This window comes from Nothobranchius furzeri, chromosome 4 (genome assembly GCF_043380555.1).
Source record: "Nothobranchius furzeri strain GRZ-AD chromosome 4, NfurGRZ-RIMD1, whole genome shotgun sequence".
Classification (NCBI taxonomy): domain Eukaryota; kingdom Metazoa; phylum Chordata; class Actinopteri; order Cyprinodontiformes; family Nothobranchiidae; genus Nothobranchius; species Nothobranchius furzeri.
The window spans coordinates 29,113,072-29,135,907 of record NC_091744.1 but is presented as its reverse complement, the minus strand read 5'-3'; positions in this window follow the sequence as shown (position 1 = coordinate 29,135,907).

The window sequence follows — 22,836 nt, the reverse complement described above, 5'->3', positions numbered from 1 at the left end:
CTGTCAGACCCAGTGTTGACATGTGTCAAGACGCTCCTCGGGGTGCGTCTTGCTTTGGCCTCTCTCCTGGAGGCCCTCTGTCAGACCCAGTGTTGACATGTTTCAAGACGCTCCTCGGGGCGCGTCTTGCTTGGGCTTCTCTCCTGGAGGCCCTCAGTCATACCCATTGTTGACATGTGGCAAGACGCTCCTCGGTAAGCGTCTTGCTTTGGCCTCTCTCCTGGAGGCGCTCAGTCAGACCGAGTGCTGAAATGTGGCAAGACGCTCCTCGGGCCGCGTGTTGCTTGGGCTTCTCTCCTGGAGGCCCTCAGTCAGACCCATTGTTGACATGTTGCAAGACGCTCCTTTGGGCGCGTCTTACTTGGGCCTCTCTCCTGGAGGCGCTCAGTCAGACCGAGTGCTGACATGTGGAAAGACGCTCCTCGGGGCGCGTCTTGCTTGGGCTTCTCTCCTGGAGGCGCTCAGAAAGACCCAGTGTTGACATGTGACAAGACGCTCCTCGGGGCGCGTCTTGCTTGGGCCTCTCTCCTGGAGGCGCTCAGTCAGACCCAGTGGTGACATGTGGCAAGACACTCCTCGGGGCGCGTATTGCTTGGGCCTCTCTCCTGGATGCTCTCTGTCAGACCGAGTGTTGACATGTGGCAAGACTCTCCTCGGGGCGCGTCTCTCTTGGGCTTCTCTTATGGAGGCCCTCAGTCAGACCCAGTGTTGACATGATTCAAGACGCTCCTCGGGGCGTGTCTTGCTTGGGCCTCTCTCCTAGAGGCGCTCAGTCAGACCCAGTGTTGACATGTGGCAAGACGCTCCTCGGGGCACGTCTTGCTTGGGCTTCTCTCCTGGAGGCCCTCAGTCAGACCCATTGTTGACATGTGGCAAGACGCTCCTCGGGGCGCGTCTTGCTGGGGCTTCTCTCATGGAGGCACTCAGTCAGACCCAGTGTTGACATGTGGCAAGACACTCCTCGGAGCGCGTCTTGCTTGGACCTCTCTCCCTGAGGCGCTCTGTCAGACCTAGTGTTGACATTTGGCAAGACACTCCTCGGGGCGCGTCTTGCTTGGGCCTCTCTCATGGAGGCCCTCTGTCAGACCCAGTGTTGACATGTGTCAAGACGCTCCTCGGGTGGCGTCTTGCTTTGGCCTCTCTCCTGGAGGCGCTCAGTCAGACCGAGTGCTGACATGTGGCAAGAAGCTCCTCGGGGCGCGTCTTGCTTGGGCTTCTCTGCTGGAGGCCCTCAGTAAGAACCATTGTTGACATGTGGCAAGACGCTCCTCGGGGCGCGTCTTGCTTGGGCCTCTCTCCAGAAGGCCCTCAATCAGACCCAGTGTTGACACGTGGCAAGACGCTCCTCGGGGCGCGTCTTGCTTGGGCCTCTCTCCTGGAGGCGCTCAGTCAGACTGAGTAGTGACATGTGGCCTGACGCTCCTCGGGGCGCGTGTTGCTTGGGCCTCTCTCCTGGAGGCCCTCTGTCAGACCCAGTGTTGACATGTGGCAAGACACTCCTCGGGGCGCGTTTTGCTTGGGCCTCTCTCATGGAGGCCCTCTGTCAGACCCAGTGTTGACATGTGTCAAGACGCTCCTCGGGGCGCGTCTTGCTTTGGCCTCTCTCCTGGAGGCGCTCAGTCAGACCGAGTGCTGACATGTGGCAAGAAGCTCCTCGGGGCGCGTCTTGCTTGGGCTTCTCTCCTGGAGGCCCTCAGTAAGACCCATTGTTGACATGTGGCAAGACGCTCCTCGGGGCGCGTCTTGCTTGGGCCTCTCTCCTGGAGGCGCTCAGTCAGACTGAGTAGTGACATGTGGCCTGACGCTCCTCGGGGCGCGTCTTGCTTGGGCCTCTCTCCTGGAGGCGCTCAGTCAGACCCAGTGGTGACATGTGGCAAGACACTCCTCGGGGCACGTCTTGCTTGGGCCTCTCTCCTGGAGGCCCTCTGTCAGACCCAGTGTTGACATGTGTCAAGACGCTCCTCGGGGCGCGTCTTGCTTGGGCTTCTCTTCTGGAGGCCCTCTGTCAGACCCATTATTGACATGTGGCAAGACGCTCCTCGGGGCACGTCTTGCTTGGGCCTCTCTCCTGGAGGCGCTCAGTCAGAACCAGAGGTGACATGTGGCAAGACGCTCCTCGGGGCGCGTCTTGCTTGGGCCTCTCTCCTGGAGGCCCTCTTTCAGACCCAGTGTTGACATGTGGCAAGACGCTCCTCCGGGCTCATCTTGCTTGGGCCTCTCTCCTGGAGGCCCTCAGTCAGACCCATTGTTGACATGTGGCAAGACGCTCCTCGGGGCGCGTCTTGCTTGGGCCTCTCTCCTGGAGGCGCTCAGTCAGACCGAGTGCTGACATAAGGCAAGACGCTCCTCGGGGCGCGTCTTGCTGGGGCCTCTCTCCTGGAGGCGCTCAGTCAGACCCAGTGCTGACATGTGGCAAGACGCTCCTCGGGGCGCGTCTTGCTTTGGCCTCTCTCCTGGAGGCGCTCAGTCAGACTGAGTAGTGACATGTGGCCTGACGCTCCTCGGGGCGCGTCTTGCTTGGGCCTCTCTCCTGGAGGCGCTCAGTCAGACCCAGTGGTGACATGTGGCAAGACACTCCTCGGGGCGCGTCTTGCTTGGGCCTCTCTCCTGGAGGCCCTCTGTCAGACCCAGTGTTGACATGTGTCAAGACGCTCCTCGGGGCGCGTCTTGCTTGGGCCTCTCTCCTGGAGGCGCTCAGTCAGACCCAGTGGTGATACGTGGGAAGACGCTCCTCGGGGCGCGTCTTGCTTGGCCCTCTCTCCTGGAGGCGCTCAGTCAGACCCAGTGTTGACACGTGGCAAGACGCTCCTCGGGGCGCGTCTTGCTTGGGCTTCTCTCATGGAGGCCCTCAGTCCGACCCAGTGTTGACATGTGTCAAGACGCTCCTCGGGGCGTGTCCTGCTTGGGCCTCTCTCCTGGAGGCGCTCAGTCAGACCCAGTGCTGACATGTGGTAGGACGCTCCTCCAGGTGCGTCTTGCTTGGGCCTCTCTCCTGGAGGCGCTCAGTCAGACCCAGTGTTCACATGTGGCAAGACTCTCCTCGGGGCGCGTCTTGCTTGGGCCTCTCTCCTGGAGGCGCTCAGTCAGACCGAGTGCTGACATGTGGCAAGACGCTCCTCGGGGCCCAAGCAAGACGTGCCCCGAGGAGCGTCTTGCCACATGTGAACACTGGGTCTGACTGAGCGCCTCCAGGAGAGAGGCCCAAGCAAGACGCGCCCGGAGGAGCGTCTTGCCACATGTCAGCACTCGGTCTGACTGAGCGCCTCCAGGAGAGAGGCCCAAGCAAGACGCGCCCCGAGGAGCATCTTGACACATGTCTCCTCTGGGTCTGACTGAGCGCCTCCAGGAGAGAGGCCCAAGCAAGACGTGCCCCGAGGAGCGTCTTGCCACATGTCAACACTGGGTCTGACTGAGTGCCTCCATGAGAGAAGCCCCAGCAAGACGCGCCCCGAGGAGCATCTTGCCACATGTCAACACTGGGTCTGACTCAGAACCTCCAGGAGAGAGGCCCAAGCAAGACGTGCCCCGAGGAGCGTCTTGCCACTTGTCAACACTGGGTCTGACTGAGTGCCTCCAGGAGAGAGGCCCAAGCAAGACGCGCCCCGAGGAGCGTCTTGTCACATGTCACTACTCGGTCTGACTGAGCGCCTTCAGGAGAGAGGCCCAAGCAAGACACGCCCCGAGGAGCGTCTTGACACATGTCAACACTGGGTCTGACTGAGGGTCTCCATGAGAGAAGCCCAAGCAAGATGCGCCCCGAGGAGAGTCTTGCCACATGTCAACACTGGGTCTGACAGAGGGCATCCAGGAGAGAGGCCCAAGCAAGACGCGCCCCGAGGAGCGTCTTGCCACATGTCAACAATGGGTCTGACTGAGGGCCTCCAGGAGAGAATCCCAAGCAAGACGCGCCCCGAGGAGCTTCTTGCCACATGTCAGCACTCGGTCTGACTGAGCGCCTCCAGGAGAGAGGCCCAAGCAAGACGCGCCCCGAGGAGCGTCTTGACACATGTCAACACTGGGTCTGACAGAGGGCCTCCATGAGAGAGGCCCAAGCAAGACGCGCCCAGAGGAGTGTCTTGCCACATGTCAACAATGGGTCTGACTGAGCGCCTCCAGGAGAGAGGCCCAAGCAAGACGTGCCCCGAGGAGCGTCTTGCCACTTGTCAACACTGGGTCTGACTGAGTGCCTCCAGGAGAGAGGCCCAAGCAAGACGCGCCCCGAGGAGCGTCTTGTCACATGTCACTACTCGGTCTGACTGAGCGCCTTCAGGAGAGAGGCCCAAGCAAGACACGCCCCGAGGAGCGTCTTGACACATGTCAACACTGGGTCTGACTGAGGGTCTCCATGAGAGAAGCCCAAGCAAGATGCGCCCCGAGGAGAGTCTTGCCACATGTCAACACTGGGTCTGACAGAGGGCATCCAGGAGAGAGGCCCAAGCAAGACGCGCCCCGAGGAGCGTCTTGCCACATGTCAACAATGGGTCTGACTGAGGGCCTCCAGGAGAGAATCCCAAGCAAGACGCGCCCCGAGGAGCTTCTTGCCACATGTCAGCACTCGGTCTGACTGAGCGCCTCCAGGAGAGAGGCCCAAGCAAGACGCGCCCCGAGGAGCGTCTTGACACATGTCAACACTGGGTCTGACAGAGGGCCTCCATGAGAGAGGCCCAAGCAAGACGCGCCCAGAGGAGTGTCTTGCCACATGTCAACAATGGGTCTGACTGAGCGCCTCCAGGAGAGAGGCCCAAGCAAGACGCGCCCCGAGGAGCGTCTTGCCACGTGTCACCACTGGGTCTGACTGAGCTCCTCCAGGAGAGAGGCCCAAGCAAGACGCGCCCCGAGGAGCGTCTTTCCACGTGTCACCACTGGGTCTGATTGAGCACCTCCAGGAGAGAGGCCCCAGCAAGACGCGCCCCGAGGAGCGTCTTGCCTTATGTCAGCACTCGGTCTGACAAAGCGCCTCCAGGAGAGAGGTCCAAGCAAGACGCGCCCCGAGGAGCGTCTTGCCACATGTCACTACTCGGTCAGACTGAGCGCCTCCAGGAGAGAGGCCCAAGCAAGACGTGCCCCGAGGAGCGTCTTGCCATATGTCAACAATGGGTCGGACTGAGGGCCTCCAGGAGAGAAGCCCAAGCAAGACGCGCCCCGAGGAGCGTCTTGCCACATGTCAACACTGGGTCTAACTGAGGGCCTCCAGGAGAGAAGCCCAAGCAAGACGCGCCCCGAGGAGCGTCTTGCCACATGTCAGCACTCGGTCTGACTGAGCGCCTCCAGGAGAGAGGCCCAAATAAGACGCGCCCCGAGGAGCGTCTTGCCACATGTCAACAATGGGTCTGACTGAGGGCCTCCAGGAGAGAGGCCCAAGCAAGACGCGCCCCGAGGAGAGTCTTGCCACATGTGAACACTGGGTCTGACTGAGCGCCTACAGGAGAGAGGCCCAAGCAAGACGCGCCTGGAGGAGCGTCTTGCCACATGTCAGCACTGGGTCTGACTGAGCGCCTCCAGGAGAGAGGCGCAAGCAGGACACGCCCCGAGGAGCGTCTTGACACATGTCAACACTGGGTCGGACTGAGGGCCTCCATGAGAGAAGCCCAAGCAAGACGCGCCCCGAGGAGAGTCTTGCCACATGTCAACACTCGGTCTGACAGAGGGCATTCAGGAGAGAGGCCCAAGCAATACGCGCCCCGAGGAGCGTCTTGCCACATGTCACCACTGGGTCTGAATGAGCGCCTCCAGGAAAGAGGCCCAACCAAGACGCGCCCCGAGGAGCGTCTTGCCACATGCCAACACTGGGTCTGACTGAGCGCCTCCAGGAGAGAGGCCCAAGCAAGACGCGCCCCGAGGAGCGTCTTGCCACGTGTCAACACTGGGTCTGACTGAGCGCCTCCAGGAGAGAGGGCCAAGCAAGACGCGCCCCGAGGAGCGTCTTCCCACGTGTCACCACTGGGTCTGACTGAGCGCCTCCAGGAGAGAGGCCCAAGCAAGACGCGCCCCGAGGAGCGTCGACACATGTCAACACTGGGTCTGACAGAGGGCCTCCAGGAGAGAGGCCCAAGCAAGATGCGCCCCGAGGAGTGTCTTGCCACATGTCACCACTGGGTCTGACTGAGCGCCTCCAGGAGAGAGGCCCAAGCAAGACGCGCCCCGAGGAGCGTCAGGCCACATGTCACTACTCAGTCTGACTGAGCGCCTCCAGGAGAGAGGCCAAAGCAAGACGCGCCCCGAGGAGCGTCTTGCCACATGTCAGCACTGGGTCTGACTGAGCGCCTCCAGGAGAGAGGCCCCAGCAAGACGCGCCCCGAGGAGCGTCTTGCCTTATGTCAGCACTCGGTCTGACTGAGCGCCTCCAGGAGAGAGGCCCAAGCAAGACGCGCCCCGAGGAGCGTCTTGCCACATGTCAACAATGGGTCTGACTGAGGGCCTCCAGGAGAGAGGCCCAAGCAAGATGAGCCCGGAGGAGCGTCTTGCACATGTCAACACTGGGTCAGACTGAGGGCCTCCATGAGAGAAGCCCAAGCAAAACGCGCCCCGAGGAGAGTCTTGCCACATGTCAACACTCGGTCTGACAGAGGGCATTCAGGAGAGAGGCCCAAGCAATACGCGCCCCGAGGAGCGTCTTTCCACGTGTCACCACTGGGTCTGACTGAGCGCCTCCAGGAGAGAGGCCCAAGCAAGACGCACCCCGAGGAGCGTCTTGCCACATGTGAACACTGGGTCTGACTGAGCGCCTCCAGGAGAGAGGCCCAAGCAAGACGCGCCCGGAGGAGCGTCTTGCCACATGTCAGCACTCGGTCTGACTGAGCGCCTCCAGGAGAGAGGCCCAAGCAAGACGCGCCCCGAGGAGCATCTTGACACATGTCTCCTCTGGGTCTGACTGAGTGCCTCCAGGAGAGAGGCCCAAGCAAGACGTGCCCCGAGGAGCGTCTTGCCACATGTCAACACTGGGTCTGACTGAGTGCCTCCATGAGAGAAGCCCCAGCAAGACGCGCCCCGAGGAGCATCTTGCCACATGTCAACACTGGGTCTGACTCAGAACCTCCAGGAGAGAGGCCCAAGCAAGACGTGCCCCGAGGAGCGTCTTGCCACTTGTCAACACTGGGTCTGACTGAGTGCCTCCAGGAGAGAGGCCCAAGCAAGACGCGCCCCGAGGAGCGTCTTGTCACATGTCACTACTCGGTCTGACTGAGCGCCTTCAGGAGAGAGGCCCAAGCAAGACACGCCCCGAGGAGCGTCTTGACACATGTCAACACTGGGTCTGACTGAGGGTCTCCATGAGAGAAGCCCAAGCAAGATGCGCCCCGAGGAGAGTCTTGCCACATGTCAACACTGGGTCTGACAGAGGGCATCCAGGAGAGAGGCCCAAGCAAGACGCGCCCCGAGGAGCGTCTTGCCACATGTCAACAATGGGTCTGACTGAGGGCCTCCAGGAGAGAATCCCAAGCAAGACGCGCCCCGAGGAGCTTCTTGCCACATGTCAGCACTCGGTCTGACTGAGCGCCTCCAGGAGAGAGGCCCAAGCAAGACGCGCCCCGAGGAGCGTCTTGACACATGTCAACACTGGGTCTGACAGAGGGCCTCCATGAGAGAGGCCCAAGCAAGACGCGCCCAGAGGAGTGTCTTGCCACATGTCAACAATGGGTCTGACTGAGCGCCTCCAGGAGAGAGGCCCAAGCAAGACGCGCCCCGAGGAGCGTCTTGCCACGTGTCACCACTGGGTCTGACTGAGCTCCTCCAGGAGAGAGGCCCAAGCAAGACGCGCCCCGAGGAGCGTCTTTCCACGTGTCACCACTGGGTCTGATTGAGCACCTCCAGGAGAGAGGCCCCAGCAAGACGCGCCCCGAGGAGCGTCTTGCCTTATGTCAGCACTCGGTCTGACTGAGCGCCTCCAGGAGAGAGGTCCAAGCAAGACGCGCCCCGAGGAGCGTCTTGCCACATGTCACTACTCGGTCAGACTGAGCGCCTCCAGGAGAGAGGCCCAAGCAAGACGTGCCCCGAGGAGCGTCTTGCCATATGTCAACAATGGGTCGGACTGAGGGCCTCCAGGAGAGAAGCCCAAGCAAGACGCGCCCCGAGGAGCGTCTTGCCACATGTCAACACTGGGTCTAACTGAGGGCCTCCAGGAGAGAAGCCCAAGCAAGACGCGCCCCGAGGAGCGTCTTGCCACATGTCAGCACTCGGTCTGACTGAGCGCCTCCAGGAGAGAGGCCCAAATAAGACGCGCCCCGAGGAGCGTCTTGCCACATGTCAACAATGGGTCTGACTGAGGGCCTCCAGGAGAGAGGCCCAAGCAAGACGCGCCCCGAGGAGAGTCTTGCCACATGTGAACACTGGGTCTGACTGAGCGCCTACAGGAGAGAGGCCCAAGCAAGACGCGCCTGGAGGAGCGTCTTGCCACATGTCAGCACTGGGTCTGACTGAGCGCCTCCAGGAGAGAGGCGCAAGCAGGACACGCCCCGAGGAGCGTCTTGACACATGTCAACACTGGGTCGGACTGAGGGCCTCCATGAGAGAAGCCCAAGCAAGACGCGCCCCGAGGAGAGTCTTGCCACATGTCAACACTCGGTCTGACAGAGGGCATTCAGGAGAGAGGCCCAAGCAATACGCGCCCCGAGGAGCGTCTTGCCACATGTCACCACTGGGTCTGAATGAGCGCCTCCAGGAAAGAGGCCCAACCAAGACGCGCCCCGAGGAGCGTCTTGCCACATGCCAACACTGGGTCTGACTGAGCGCCTCCAGGAGAGAGGCCCAAGCAAGACGCGCCCCGAGGAGCGTCTTGCCACGTGTCAACACTGGGTCTGACTGAGCGCCTCCAGGAGAGAGGGCCAAGCAAGACGCGCCCCGAGGAGCGTCTTCCCACGTGTCACCACTGGGTCTGACTGAGCGCCTCCAGGAGAGAGGCCCAAGCAAGACGCGCCCCGAGGAGCGTCGACACATGTCAACACTGGGTCTGACAGAGGGCCTCCAGGAGAGAGGCCCAAGCAAGATGCGCCCCGAGGAGTGTCTTGCCACATGTCACCACTGGGTCTGACTGAGCGCCTCCAGGAGAGAGGCCCAAGCAAGACGCGCCCCGAGGAGCGTCAGGCCACATGTCACTACTCAGTCTGACTGAGCGCCTCCATGAGAGAGGCCAAAGCAAGACGCGCCCCGAGGAGCGTCTTGCCACATGTCAGCACTGGGTCTGACTGAGCGCCTCCAGGAGAGAGGCCCCAGCAAGACGCGCCCCGAGGAGCGTCTTGCCTTATGTCAGCACTCGGTCTGACTGAGCGCCTCCAGGAGAGAGGCCCAAGCAAGACGCGCCCCGAGGAGCGTCTTGCCACATGTCAACAATGGGTCTGACTGAGGGCCTCCAGGAGAGAGGCCCAAGCAAGATGAGCCCGGAGGAGCGTCTTGCCACATGTCAACACTGGGTCTGAAAGAGGGCCTCCAGGAGAGAGGCCCAAGCAAGACGCGCCCCGAGGAGCGTCTTGCCACATGTCACCTCTGGTTCTGACTGAGCGCCTCCAGGAGAGAGGCCCAAGCAAGACGCGCCCCGAGGAGCGTCTTGCCACATGTCAATAATGGGTCTGACTGAGGGCCTCCAGGAGAGAAGCCCAAGCAAGACGCGCCCCGAGGAGCGTCTTGACACATGTCAACACTGGGTCTGACAGAGGGCCTCCATGAGAGAGGCCCAAGCAAAACGCGCCCCGAGGAGTGTCTTGCCACATGTCAACACTGGGTCTGACAGAGGGCCTCCAGGAGAGAGGCCCAAGCAAGACGCGCCCCGAGGAGTGTCTTGCCACATGTCACCACTTGGTCTGACTGAGCGCCTCCAGGAGAGAGGCCCAAGCAACACGCACCCCGAGGAGCGTCAGGCCACATGTCACTACTCAGTCTGACTGAGCGCCTCCAGGAGAGAGGCCCAAGCAAGACGCGCCCCGAGGAGCGTCTTGCCACGTGTCAACACTGGGTCTGATTGAGGGCCTTCTGGAGAGAGGCCCAAGCAAGACGCGCCCCGAGGAGCGTCTTGCCACATGTCAACAATGGTTCTTACTGAGGGCCTCCAGCAGAGAAGCCCAAGCAAGACGCGCCCCGAGGAGCTTCTTGCCACATTTCAGCACTCGGTCTGACTGAGCGCCTCCAGGAGAGAGGCCAAGCAAGACGCCCCCCGAGGAGCGTCTTGACACATGTCAACACTGGGTCTGACAGAGGGCCTCCATGAGAGAGGCCCAAGCAAGACGCGCCCCGAGGAGTGTCTTGCCAAATGTCAACACTAGGTCTGACAGAGCGCCTCAGGGAGAGAGGTCCAAGCAAGACGCGCCCCGAGGAGTGTCTTGCCACATGTCAACACTGGGTCTGACTGAGTGCCTCCATGAGAGAAGCCCCAGCAAGACGCGCCCCGAGGAGCGTCTTGCCACATGTCACTACTCGGTCTGTTTGAGCGCCTCCAGGAGAGAAGCCCAAGCAAGACGTGCCCCGAGGAGCGTCTTGCCACATGTCAACAATGGGTCTGACTGAGGGCCTCCAGGAGAGAAGCCCAAGCAAGACGCGCCCCGAGGAGCGTCTTGCCACATGTCAACACTGGGTCTGACTGAGCGCCTCTAGGAGAGAGGCCCAAGCAAGACACGCCCCGAGGAGCGTCTTGACACATGTCAACACTGGGTCTGACTGAGGGCCTCCATGAGAGAAGCCCAAGAGAGACGCGCCCCGAGGAGAGTCTTGCCACATGTCAACACTCGGTCTGACAGAGATTATCCAGGAGAGAAGCCCAAGCAATGCGCGCCCCGAGGAGTGTCTTGCCACATGTCACCACTGGGTCTGACAGAGCGCCTCCAGGAGAGAGGCCCAAGCAAGACGCGCCCCGAGGAGCGTCTTGTCACATGTCAACACTGGGTCTTTCTGAGCGCCTCCAGGAGAGAAGCCCAAGCAAGACGCGCCCCGAGGAGCGTCTTTCCACATGTCAGCACTCGGTCTGACTGAGCGCCTCCAGGAGAGAGGCCCAAGTAAGACGCGCCCAAAGGAGCGTCTTGCAACATGTCAACAATGGGTCTGACTGAGGGCCTCCAGGAGAGAGGCCGAAGCAACACGCGCCCCGAGGAGCGTCAGGCCACATGTCACTACTCAGTCTGACTGAGCGCCTCCAGGAGAGAGGCCCAAGCAAGACGCGCCCCGAGGAGCGTCTTGCCACATGTCAACAATGGGTCTTACTGAGGGCCTCCAGGAGAGAAGCCCAAGCAAGACGCGCCCCGAGGAGCTTCTTGCCACATGTCAGCACTCGGTCTGACTGAGCGCCTCCAGGAGAGAGGCCAAAGCAAGACGCGCCCCGAGGAGCGTCTTGACACATGTCAACACTGGGTCTGACAGAGGGCCTCCATGAGAGAGGCCCAAGCAAAACGCGCCCCGAGGAGTGTCTTGCCACATGTCAACACTGGGTCTGACAGAGGGCCTCCAGGAGAGAGGCCCAAGCAAGACGCGCCCCGAGGAGTGTCTTGCCACATGTCACCACTTGGTCTGACTGAGCGCCTCCAGGAGAGAGGCCCAAGCAACACGCGCCCCGAGGAGCGTCAGGCCACATGTCACTACTCAGTCTGACTGAGCGCCTCCAGGAGAGAGGCCCAAGCAAGACGCGCCCTGAGGAGCGTCTTGCCACGTGTCAACACTGGGTCTGATTGAGGGCCTTCTGGAGAGAGGCCCAAGCAAGACGCGCCCCGAGGAGCGTCTTGCCACATGTCAACAATGGTTCTTACTGAGGGCCTCCAGCAGAGAAGCCCAAGCAAGACGCGCCCCGAGGAGCTTCTTGCCACATTTCAGCACTCGGTCTGACTGAGCGCCTCCAGGAGAGAGGCCAAGCAAGACGCCCCCCGAGGAGCGTCTTGACACATGTCAACACTGGGTCTGACAGAGGGCCTCCATGAGAGAGGCCCAAGCAAGACGCGCCCCGAGGAGTGTCTTGCCAAATGTCAACACTAGGTCTGACAGAGCGCCTCAGGGAGAGAGGTCCAAGCAAGACGCGCCCCGAGGAGTGTCTTGCCACATGTCAACACTGGGTCTGACTGAGTGCCTCCATGAGAGAAGCCCCAGCAAGACGCGCCCCGAGGAGCGTCTTGCCACATGTCACTACTCGGTCTGTTTGAGCGCCTCCAGGAGAGAAGCCCAAGCAAGACGTGCCCCGAGGAGCGTCTTGCCACATGTCAACAATGGGTCTGACTGAGGGCCTCCAGGAGAGAAGCCCAAGCAAGACGCGCCCCGAGGAGCGTCTTGCCACATGTCAACACTGGGTCTGACTGAGCGCCTCTAGGAGAGAGGCCCAAGCAAGACACGCCCCGAGGAGCGTCTTGACACATGTCAACACTGGGTCTGACTGAGGGCCTCCATGAGAGAAGCCCAAGAGAGACGCGCCCCGAGGAGAGTCTTGCCACATGTCAACACTCGGTCTGACAGAGATTATCCAGGAGAGAAGCCCAAGCAATGCGCGCCCCGAGGAGTGTCTTGCCACATGTCACCACTGGGTCTGACAGAGCGCCTCCAGGAGAGAGGCCCAAGCAAGACGCGCCCCGAGGAGCGTCTTGTCACATGTCAACACTGGGTCTTTCTGAGCGCCTCCAGGAGAGAAGCCCAAGCAAGACGCGCCCCGAGGAGCGTCTTTCCACATGTCAGCACTCGGTCTGACTGAGCGCCTCCAGGAGAGAGGCCCAAGTAAGACGCGCCCAAAGGAGCGTCTTGCAACATGTCAACAATGGGTCTGACTGAGGGCCTCCAGGAGAGAAGCCCAAGCAACACGCGGCCCGAGGAGCGTCTTGCCACATTTCAGCACTCGGTCTGACTGAGCGCCTCCAGGAGAGAGGCCCAAGCAAGACGCGCCCCGAGGAGCGTCTTGCCACATGCCAACAATGGGTCTGACTGAGGGCCTCCAGGAGAGAAGCCCAAGCAAGAAGCGCCCCGAGGAGCGTCTTGACACATGTCAACACTGGGTATGACAGAGGGCCTCCAGGAGAGAGGCCCAAGCAAGACGCGCCCCGAGGAGTGTCTTGCCACATGTCACCACTTGGTCTGACTGAGCGCCTCCAGGAGAGAGGCCCAAGCAACACGCGCCCCGAGGAGCGTCAGGCCACATGTCACTACTCAGTCTGACTGAGCGCCTCCAGGAGAGAGGCCCAAGCAAGACGCGCCCCGAGGAGCGTCTTGCCACAGGTCAACCAAGGGAATTACTGAGGGCCTCCAGGAGAGACGCCCAAGCAAGACGCGCCCCGAGGAGCTTCTTGCCACATGTCAGCACTCGGTCTGACTGAGCACCTCCAGGAGAGAGGCCAAAGCAAGACGCGCCCCGAGGAGCGTCTTGACACATGTCAACACTGGGTCTGACAGAGGGCCTCCATGAGAGAGGCCCAAGCAAGACGCGCCCCGAGGAGTGTCTTGCCACATGTCAACACTGGGTCTGACAGAGGGCCTCCAGGAGAGAGGCCCAAGCAAGATGCGCCCCGAGGATTGTCTTGCCACATGTCACCACTTGGTCTGACTGAGCGCCTCCAGGAGAGAGGCCCAAGCAACACGCGCCCCGAGGAGCGTCAGGCCACATGTCACTACTCAGTCTGACTGAGCGCCTCCAGGAGAGAGGCCCAAGCAAGACGCGCCCCGAGGAGCGTCTTGCCACATGTCAGCACTCGGTCTGATTGAGCGCCTCCAGGAGAGAGGCCCAAGCAAGACGCGCCCCGAGGAGCGTCTTGCCACATGTCAACAATGGGTCTGACTGAGGGCCTCCAGGAGAGAAGCCCAAGCAACACGCGCCCCGAGGAGCGTCTTGCCACATGTCAGCACTCGGTCTGACTGAGCGCCTCCAGGAGAGAGGCCCAAGCAAGACGCGCCCCGAGGAGCGTCTTGCCACCTGCCAACAATGGGTCTGACTGAGGGCCTCCAGGAGAGAAGCCCAAGAAAGAAGCGCCCCGAGGAGCATCTTGACACATGTCAACACTGGGTATGACAGAGGGCCTCCAGGAGAGAGGCCCAAGCAAGACGCGCCCCGAGGAGTGTCTTGCCACATGTCACCACTTGGTCTGACTGAGCGCCTCCAGGAGAGAGGCCCAAGCAACACGCGCCCCGAGGAGCGTCAGGCCACATGTCACTACTCAGTCTGACCTAGCGCCTCCAGGAGAGAGGCCCAAGCAAGACGCGCCCCGAGGAGCGTCTTGCCACAGGTCAACAATGGGAATTACTGAGGGCCTCCAGGAGAGACGCCCAAGCAAGACGCGCCCCGAGGAGCTTCTTGCCACATGTCAGCACTCGGTCTGACTGAGCACCTCCAGGAGAGAGGCCAAAGCAAGACGCGCCCCGAGGAGCGTCTTGACACATGTCAACACTGGGTCTGACAGAGGGCCTCCATGAGAGAGGCCCAAGCAAGACGCGCCCCGAGGAGTGTCTTGCCACATGTCAACACTGGGTCTGACAGAGGGCCTCCAGGAGAGAGGCCCAAGCAAGATGCACCCCGAGGATTGTCTTGCCACATGTCACCACTTGGTCTGACTGAGCGCCTCCAGGAGAGAGGCCCAAGCAACACGCGCCCCGAGGAGCGTCAGGCCACACGTCACTACTCAGTCTGACTGAGCACCTCCAGGAGAGAGGCCCAAGCAAGACGCGCCCCGAGGAGCGTCTTGCCACGTGTCAACACAGGGTCTGATTGAGGGCCTTCTGGAGAGAGGCCCAAGCAAGACGCGTCCCGAGGAGCGTCTTGCCACATGTCAACAATGGTTCTTACTGAGGGCCTCCGGGAGAGAAGTCCAAGCAAGACGCCCCCCGAGGAGCGTCTTGACACATGTCAGCACTGGGTCTGACAGAGGGCCTCCATGAGAGAGGCCCAAGCAAGACGCGCCCCGAGGAGCGTCTTGCCACATGTCACTACTCGGTCTTACTGAGCGCCTCAGGGAGAGAGGTCCAAGCAAGACGCGCCCCGAGGAGCGTCTTGCCACATGTCAACACTGGGTCTGACTGAGTGCCTCCATGAGAGAAGCCCCAGCAAGACGCGCCCAGCGGAGCGTCTTGCCACATGTCACTACTCGGTCTGTTTGAGCGCCTCCAGGAGAGAGGCCCAAGCAAGATGTGCCCCGAGGAGCGTCTTGCCACATGTCAACAATGGGTCTGACTGAGGGCCTCCAGGAGAGAAGCCCAAGCAAGACGCGCCCCGAGGAGCGTCTTGCCACATGTCAACACTGGGTCTGACTGAGCGCCTCCAGGAGAGAGGCCCAAGCAACACACGCCCCGAGGAGCGTCTTGACACATGTCAACACTGGGTCTGACTGACGGCCTCCATGAGAGAAGCCCAAGCAAGACGCGCCCCGAGGAGAGTCTTGCCACATGTCAACACTCGGTCTGACAGAGGGCATCCAGGAGAGAGGCCCAAGCAATATGCGCCCCAAAGAGCGTCTTGCCACTTAAACCCACAACCTAGCACTGAGGACAGAGGGACTTTATTTAAATTAGTACTTAATGGAAACGATACATAATGATGCATAAGAGCCATGTCACACATTCAGCCTAGGAATAGTAGCATTGTGCACTATTAAAAATATACACATCAATTGCTCGAATCCCATTGTTGCAAAGTAAAACTCTAATAAAACTCTAGTCTGACATCAACAGAGAAGACTTAGTGTATGTACTACAAATACAGCATTAGGATTTAGAGTGGACCGTGCACCTTGTGAACCATCAGAGGCTTATGAGGCAACATATCTTCCAGTTGCTATTAGACAAGTTATAATTCTCGACCATTTTTCGGAACTGGTTTCTTGGGTCCGTGAGTAAATGCCATTAGTACTTAATGGAAACGATACATAATGATACATAAGAGCCATGTCGTACATTCAGCCTAGGAATAGCAGCATTGTGCACTATTAAAAATATACACATCAATTGCTCGAATCCCATTGTTGCAAAGTAAAACTCTAATAAAACTCTAGTCTGACATCAACAGAGAAGACTTAGAGTATGTACTACAAATACAGCATTAGGATTTCGAGTGGACCGTGAACCTTGTGAACCATCAGAGGCTTATGACGCAACATATCTTCCAGTTGCTATTAGACAAGTTATAATTCTTGACCATTTTTCGGAACTGGTTTCTTGGGTCCGTGAGTAAATGCCAAATGAGATGATAGTCCTTAAGTAAGTTCCTGGCGATCCCATGTCACGCTCTTGCCCATCAGCCGGTGAACGCTGAGACGGAACTCGATGAGAGCGATGTATTTTTTAAGTGCTCCGAATGTACTTCTAACAAGCGTGCGATTCACTTTGTGAGTAAACCGAAGCTGCAGCTGATTCAAACAGTCGAGCCAACTTTCTACATCACAATATGCGTTTTGTAGTTAGTCGAGTTACCTTTTGTGTGGCGCATGCACGGGTCGTTATCGTCCAGCTCTCAGCTTAGAGAGTCCTGTATTGACACAGACGTCAATACATCTCGATGTCATGCAACACACAAAGTCTGTCGCATACAGGTGGGTTAACACATGTACGATACCTTTTGTGTGGCGCATGCACGGGTTGTTAGCGTCCAGCTCCCAGCTTAGAGAGTCCTGTATTGACACAGACGTCAATACATCTCGATGTCATGCAACACACAAAGTCTGTCGCATACAGGTGGGTTAGCACATGTACGATACCTTTTGTGTGGCGCATGCACGGGTCGTTAGCGTCCAGCTCCCGGCTTATAGAGAGTCATGTATTGACACAGACGTCAATACATCTCGATGTCATGCAACACAAAAAGTCTGTCGCATACAGGTGGGTTAACACACATGTACGATGTGTGCGATGGCACGCCCAGTTTACAATGGGACACGACGATGATCATTGTAACCAAACTCTTGTTTCTCACCACAGGTGGTAGCGTTGTCTCCTGCACCTGGTCTTCGTGCACAGAGGGTGCTGTAATGTGCTCGTCATAGTCGCGATCGTTGTCACTCGAATCCGTTGTTCTCACGACAGGTGGTAGCGTTGTCTCCTGCATGTTGTCTTCACGTGCGGCAAGCGTTGTGCTGTGCTCGTTATAATGGTTGTCTTCGTACAAAGGGGGTGTTGAATACTCCTTCGCGAGTAGTGTAGGAGGTGGTGTGATGGGACGTATCTCAGAGGCGTTATGTGAGCGTACCACCATGGCCTGAGCAACTGCGACTACTGAGAGTACACCCAGTACAGACAGCGAGATCTTTTTTTTTCTTGGGTGTTGTACGTGTGGGTACAGCCGCTTTAATGGCAGTGAGAGCAAGTGGGCAAATGTATTTATAGGTCACTAGCAGAAACTAAGGCACGTGGTCAGAGTGTAATCGTAACCAACGTAGCTCTTGTCATAATTTAATATACATAGAAATCAGAAACGGGCATGTCAGGATAGACATCGCGAGTGATAATGCGGCCAGTATCTGTGTGCGCTTGAGAGCACCTTGTTGTTCTACTGTGGTGCCCACGCCGCCAGGTCTGTAAATGTCATCGACCTCCTTTATATACGCATACGCTAAAGACCGTATATTCTCTATGGATTTGAACACGTCCTTTGTTTCGCGTAACGCTTGAGCTGTCTCGAGCGTGATGTTGTGAGTGTACGCCAGTGTTTCACGTGCACCGAGGTCCGAAAGGGCGTGCGCTACAACTATTAACCTTGGTTTGGGAGTGTGGCAAAACGCTCGCTCCGCTGTAATGGGCGGTTGCAATGTTATCACCTGGTACGTTTCGTTAGTCGGGTCGTAACACACCGGTCCGTGAAACGGGCCGTCACATTGTATGGGGCACAGTAAGGACAACACGCCGCCGACCGTGACTTTGCACTCGACCGCGGTGGTGTTATCGATTTGCAAAGGATCACATACGCCTCTCCAGTCGCAATGAGGCACATTGTAGTCGACGCGACCGTCGGTCACCATAGCTTTCGTCAGCCAACACACTCGATTGCCCTTCGAAACATCGGCGATCAACGTGAGCTTAGAGGTCGACGTCGCTTTACTGTACGCCAGGATATCCGTGTGTGAGTGCACGCTCGACGTCGATTGACAACCGGTCATGTCAGACCTGATCAGACCTTCCGAACACATGACCATTACTTGTTGTGCGGCCGAGAGTATCGCGATCATACCGTTGAGATGTGTAGAAAGCGCGTACACGCCAGCCTTCCACGTTTCCAAAATTTCCAGCAGTCTAGAGGGACTTGTCTTAGCGCGCACGGCTGTGCTGAATTTGCGTTGGGTAGACACAACGGCTTCTACCTCGCTTAGGATCTGTGGGCTCATGTACTCGTGGTAGGCCAAGACGTGTATAGTCGAGCGCGGTGATGCCCCGAACACTTGACCCGGTTTTGTTGTGGCGATATGCGTGTCCAGTAACGCGGCAAAGTCCGCGTGTCTAGCGTGTATTGATTTTACAGCTCGCTCATACCCCAACAGTATGGTCCGTAGAAGTTCGTTCACTTGTTTCCATGCGCTCGTGGAACACAGGACATCGCAACCTCTGTGATACTCAAGTAAAGCGTCAAACACCAGCTGCTTGCACGTTGGAAATACAATCGGTAGTAACTTCTTACTCCACTCTATGTTGAACTCGTATAGTATGTATATGGGCGGTTGCGGCGGTTTGCGCATTTTCTATCTACCCTCCGCTAATATGACTCTGTGGTCTGTCTCCTGAGATGGTGCGGTTGGAACTTGCGAGAGTGCACTATCGACGGTCGGCGTTTCCATTTCGTCAACTGCCATTTTCAGCCGCTGGCAAACGGCCGTCGACGGTCGATGCGAGACACCAACATAACGTTAGACCGCGACCCTCATGCCAGTTTTCTGTAGTACTGGTTGTAGTTTCTGGTGCACACTCGAAACGCCATTACGAACACAATTACGTTGATTAATAAATCCAGTGTTGTAGCGACTGCAGCAAGCGCCGTCGCGCAACTTGTGTCGGTGTTATCTCTCGATACCTTCATTCGTATCCGAGCGTATGCAGAATCTAAGGATCTGGTGAAGTTGCTTGTCACTAGCTTGCGCACGTTTGATATGGCACTTTGCGCGAGACTCGCACAACCTGCAGTGGCGACCGTCGCGTCAGTGCAAAGTTTTTCCAATATATCGCTCGCAACATCGTTTGTCATTTGCTGTACACTGCGCACACTGGCCGCGAGGTCGCGGAGAGGGTCTTCGTTACGAGCTACTCTGGTAGCGCCGTGGTTGATGAGGACGATCATCTTTAGCAATAGTTCATCTCGAAGCGCAACGATGGTGAGGGCGACGGGTTGGCCGGTTCCGCCTTCAGGCCACACAGTTGCCGCTAGATTGCCCAATGCCACACACGCAGACGAACCCTGTACACACTCAATGACCCGTGTGCGATCGTTGATTTCTGCTAGTACGTTTGCTAGATCTACGTGCTTCCACGGATCGGGCGTGGGCACGCGCTTGTTTTTAGAGGCGTTTTCGCGCAGCCTCTACCCTGCACGACCGCTCGTGGCCGCACTAGCTATATTTATCTTTATTTGTTTCACACACACACACACACACACACACACACACACACACACACACACACACACACACACACACACACACACACAGGCCCTTGCGTGCAAACCCCGGTCAGGCCTGCAGTGTACACATCAGAGACATGATGTTCTTTCACAGAACTGAGGTTGTTCATTACTAAATGACTTTTACAGGAATATTGTTATTATACTGTTCAACAGGTTGATCATAATAATGTGTATTAAACCCACAACCTAGCACTGAGGACAGAGGGACTTTATTTAAATTAGTACTTAATGGAAACGATACATAATGATACATAAGAGCCATGTCGTACATTCAGCCTAGGAATAGTAGCAATGTGCACTATTAAAAATATACACATCAATTGCTCGAATCCCATTGTTGCAAAGTAAAACTCTAATAAAACTCTAGTCCGACATCAACAGAGAAGACTTAGTGTATGTACTACAAATACAGCATTAGGATTTCGAGTGGACTGTGCACCTTGTGAACCATCAGAGGCTTATGACGCAACATATCTTCCAGTTGCTATTAGACAAGTTATAATTCTCGACCATTTTTCGGAACTGGTTTCTTGGGTCCGTGAGTAAATGCCAAATGAGATGATAGTCCTTAAGTAAGTTCCTGGCGATCCCATGTCACGCTCTTGCCCATCAGCCGGTGAACGCTGAGACGGAACTCGATGAGAGCAATGTATTTTTTAAGTGCTCCGAATGTACTTCTAACAAGCGTGCGATTCACTTTGTGAGTAAACCGCAGCTGCAGCTGATTCAAACAGTCGAGCCAACTTTCTACATCACAATATGCGTTTTGTAGTTAGTCGAGTTACCTTTTGTGTGGCGCATGCACGGGTCGTTATCGTCCAGCTCCCAGCTTAGAGAGTCCTGTATTGACACAAACGTCAATACATCTCGATGTCATGCAACACACAAAGTCTGTCGCATACAGGTGGGTTAACACACATGTACGATGTGAGCGATGGCACGCCCAGTTTACAATGGGACACGACGATGATCATTGTTAACCAAACTCTTGTTTCTCACGACAGGTGGTAGCGTTGTCTCCTGCACCTGGTCTTCGTGCACAGAGGGTGCTGTAATGTGCTTGTCATAGTCGCGATCGTTGTCACTCGAATCCGTTGTTCTCACGACAGGTGGTAGCGTTGTCTCCTGCATGTTGTCTTCGCGTGCGGCAAGCGTTGTGCTGTGCTCGTTATAATGGTTGTCTTCGAACAAAGGGGGTGTTGAATACTCCTTTGCGAGTAGTGTAGGAGGTGGTGTGATGGGACGTATCTCAGAGGCGTTATGTGAGCGTACCACCATGGCCTGAGCAACTGCGACTACTGAGAGTACACCCAGTACAGACAGCGAGATCTTTTTTTTTTCTTGGGTGTTGTACGTGTGGGTATCATCTTGCTTGGGCCTCTCTCCTGGAGGCGCTAAGTCAGACCCAGTGTTGACACGTGGCAAGACGCTCCTCGGGGCGCGTCTTGCTTGGGCCTCTCTCCTGGAGGCGCTCAGTCAGACACAGTGTTGACATGTGGCAAGACACTCCTCGGGGCGCGTCTTGCTTGGGCTTCTCTCATGGAGGCCCACAGTAAGACCCATTGTTGACATCTGGAAAGAAGCTCCTCGGGGCACGTCTTTCTTTGGCTTCTCTCCTGGAGGCCCTCAGTCAGACCCATTGTTGACATGTGGCAAGACGCTCCTCGGGGCGCGTCTTGCTTGGGCCTCTCTCATGGAGGCCCTCTGTCAGACCCAGTGTTGACATGTGTCAAGACGCTCCTCGGGGGGCGTCTTGCTTTGGCCTCTCTCCTGGAGGCACTCAGTCAGACCGAGTGCTGACATGTGGCAAGAAGCTCCTCGGGGCGCGTCTTGCTTGGACTTCTCTCCCGGAGGCCCTCAGTAAGAACCATTGTTGACATGTGGCAAGACGCTCCTCGGGGCGTGTCTTGCTTGGGCCTCTCTCCAGAAGGCCCTCAATCAGACCCAGTGTTGACACGTGGCAAGACGCTCCTCGGGGCGCGTCTTGCTTGGGCCTCTCTCCTGGAGGCGCTCAGTCAGACTGAGTAGTGACATGTGGCCTGACGCTCCTCGGGGCGCGTGTTGCTTGGGCCTCTCTCCTGGAGGCGCTCAGTCAGACCAAATGGTGACATGTGGCAAGACAATCCTCGGGGCGCGTCTTGCTTGGGCCTCTCTCCTGGAGGCCCTCTGTCAGACCCAGTGTTGACATGTGGCAAGACACTCCTCGGGGCGCGTCTTGCTTGGGCCTCTCTCATGGAGGCTCTCTGTCAGACCCAGTGTTGACATGTATCAAGAAGCTCCTCGGGGCGCGTCTTGCTTTGGCCTCTCTCCTGGAGGCGCTCAGTGAGACCCATTGTTGACATGTGGCAAGACGCTCCTCGGGGCACGTCTTGCTTGGGCCTCTCTCCTGGAGGCGCTCAGTCAGACCGAGTAGTGACATGTGGCAAGACGCTCCTCGGGGTGCGTCTTGCTTGGACCTCTCTCCTGGAGAAGCTCAGTCAGAACCAGAGGTGACATGTGGCAAGACGCTCCTCGGGGCGCTTCTTGCTTGGGCCTCTCTCCTGGAGGCCCTCTGTCAGACCCAGTGTTGACATGTGGCAAGACGCTCCTCCGGGCGCATCTTGCTTGGGGCTCTCTCCTGGAGGCCCTCAGTCAGACCCATTGTTGACATGTGGCAAGACGCTCCTCGGGGCGCATCTTGCTTGGGCCTCTCTCCTGGAGGCGCTTAGTCAGACCGAGTGCTGACATAAGGCAAGACGCTCCTCGGGGCGCGTCTTGCTGGGGCCTCTCTCCTGGAGGCGCTCAGTCAGACCCAGTGCTGACATGTGGCAAGACGCTCCTCGGGGCGCGTCTTGCTTGGGCCTCTCTCCTGGAGGCGCTCAGTCAGACCCAGTGTTGACATGTGGCAAGACGCTCCTCTGGGCGCGTCTTGCTTGGGCCTCTCTCCTGGAGGCGCTCAGTCAGACCCAGTGTTGACACGTGGCAAGACGCTCCTCGGGGCGCGTCTTGGTTGGGCCTCTCTCCTGGAGGCGCTCATTCAGACCCAGTGGTGACATGTGGCAAGACGCTCCTCGGGGCGCGTATTGCTTCGGCCTCTCTCCTGAATGCCCTCTGTCAGACCGAGTGTTGACATGTGGCAAGACTCTCCTTGGGGCGCATCTTGCTTGGGCTTCTCTCATTGAGGCCCTCAGTCCGATCCAGTGTTGACATGTGTCAAGACGCTCCTCGGGGCGTGTCTTGCTTGGGCCTCTCTCCTGAATGCCCTCTGTCAGACCGAGTGTTGACATGTGGCAAGACTCTCCTCGGGGCGCGTCTTGCTGGGGCCT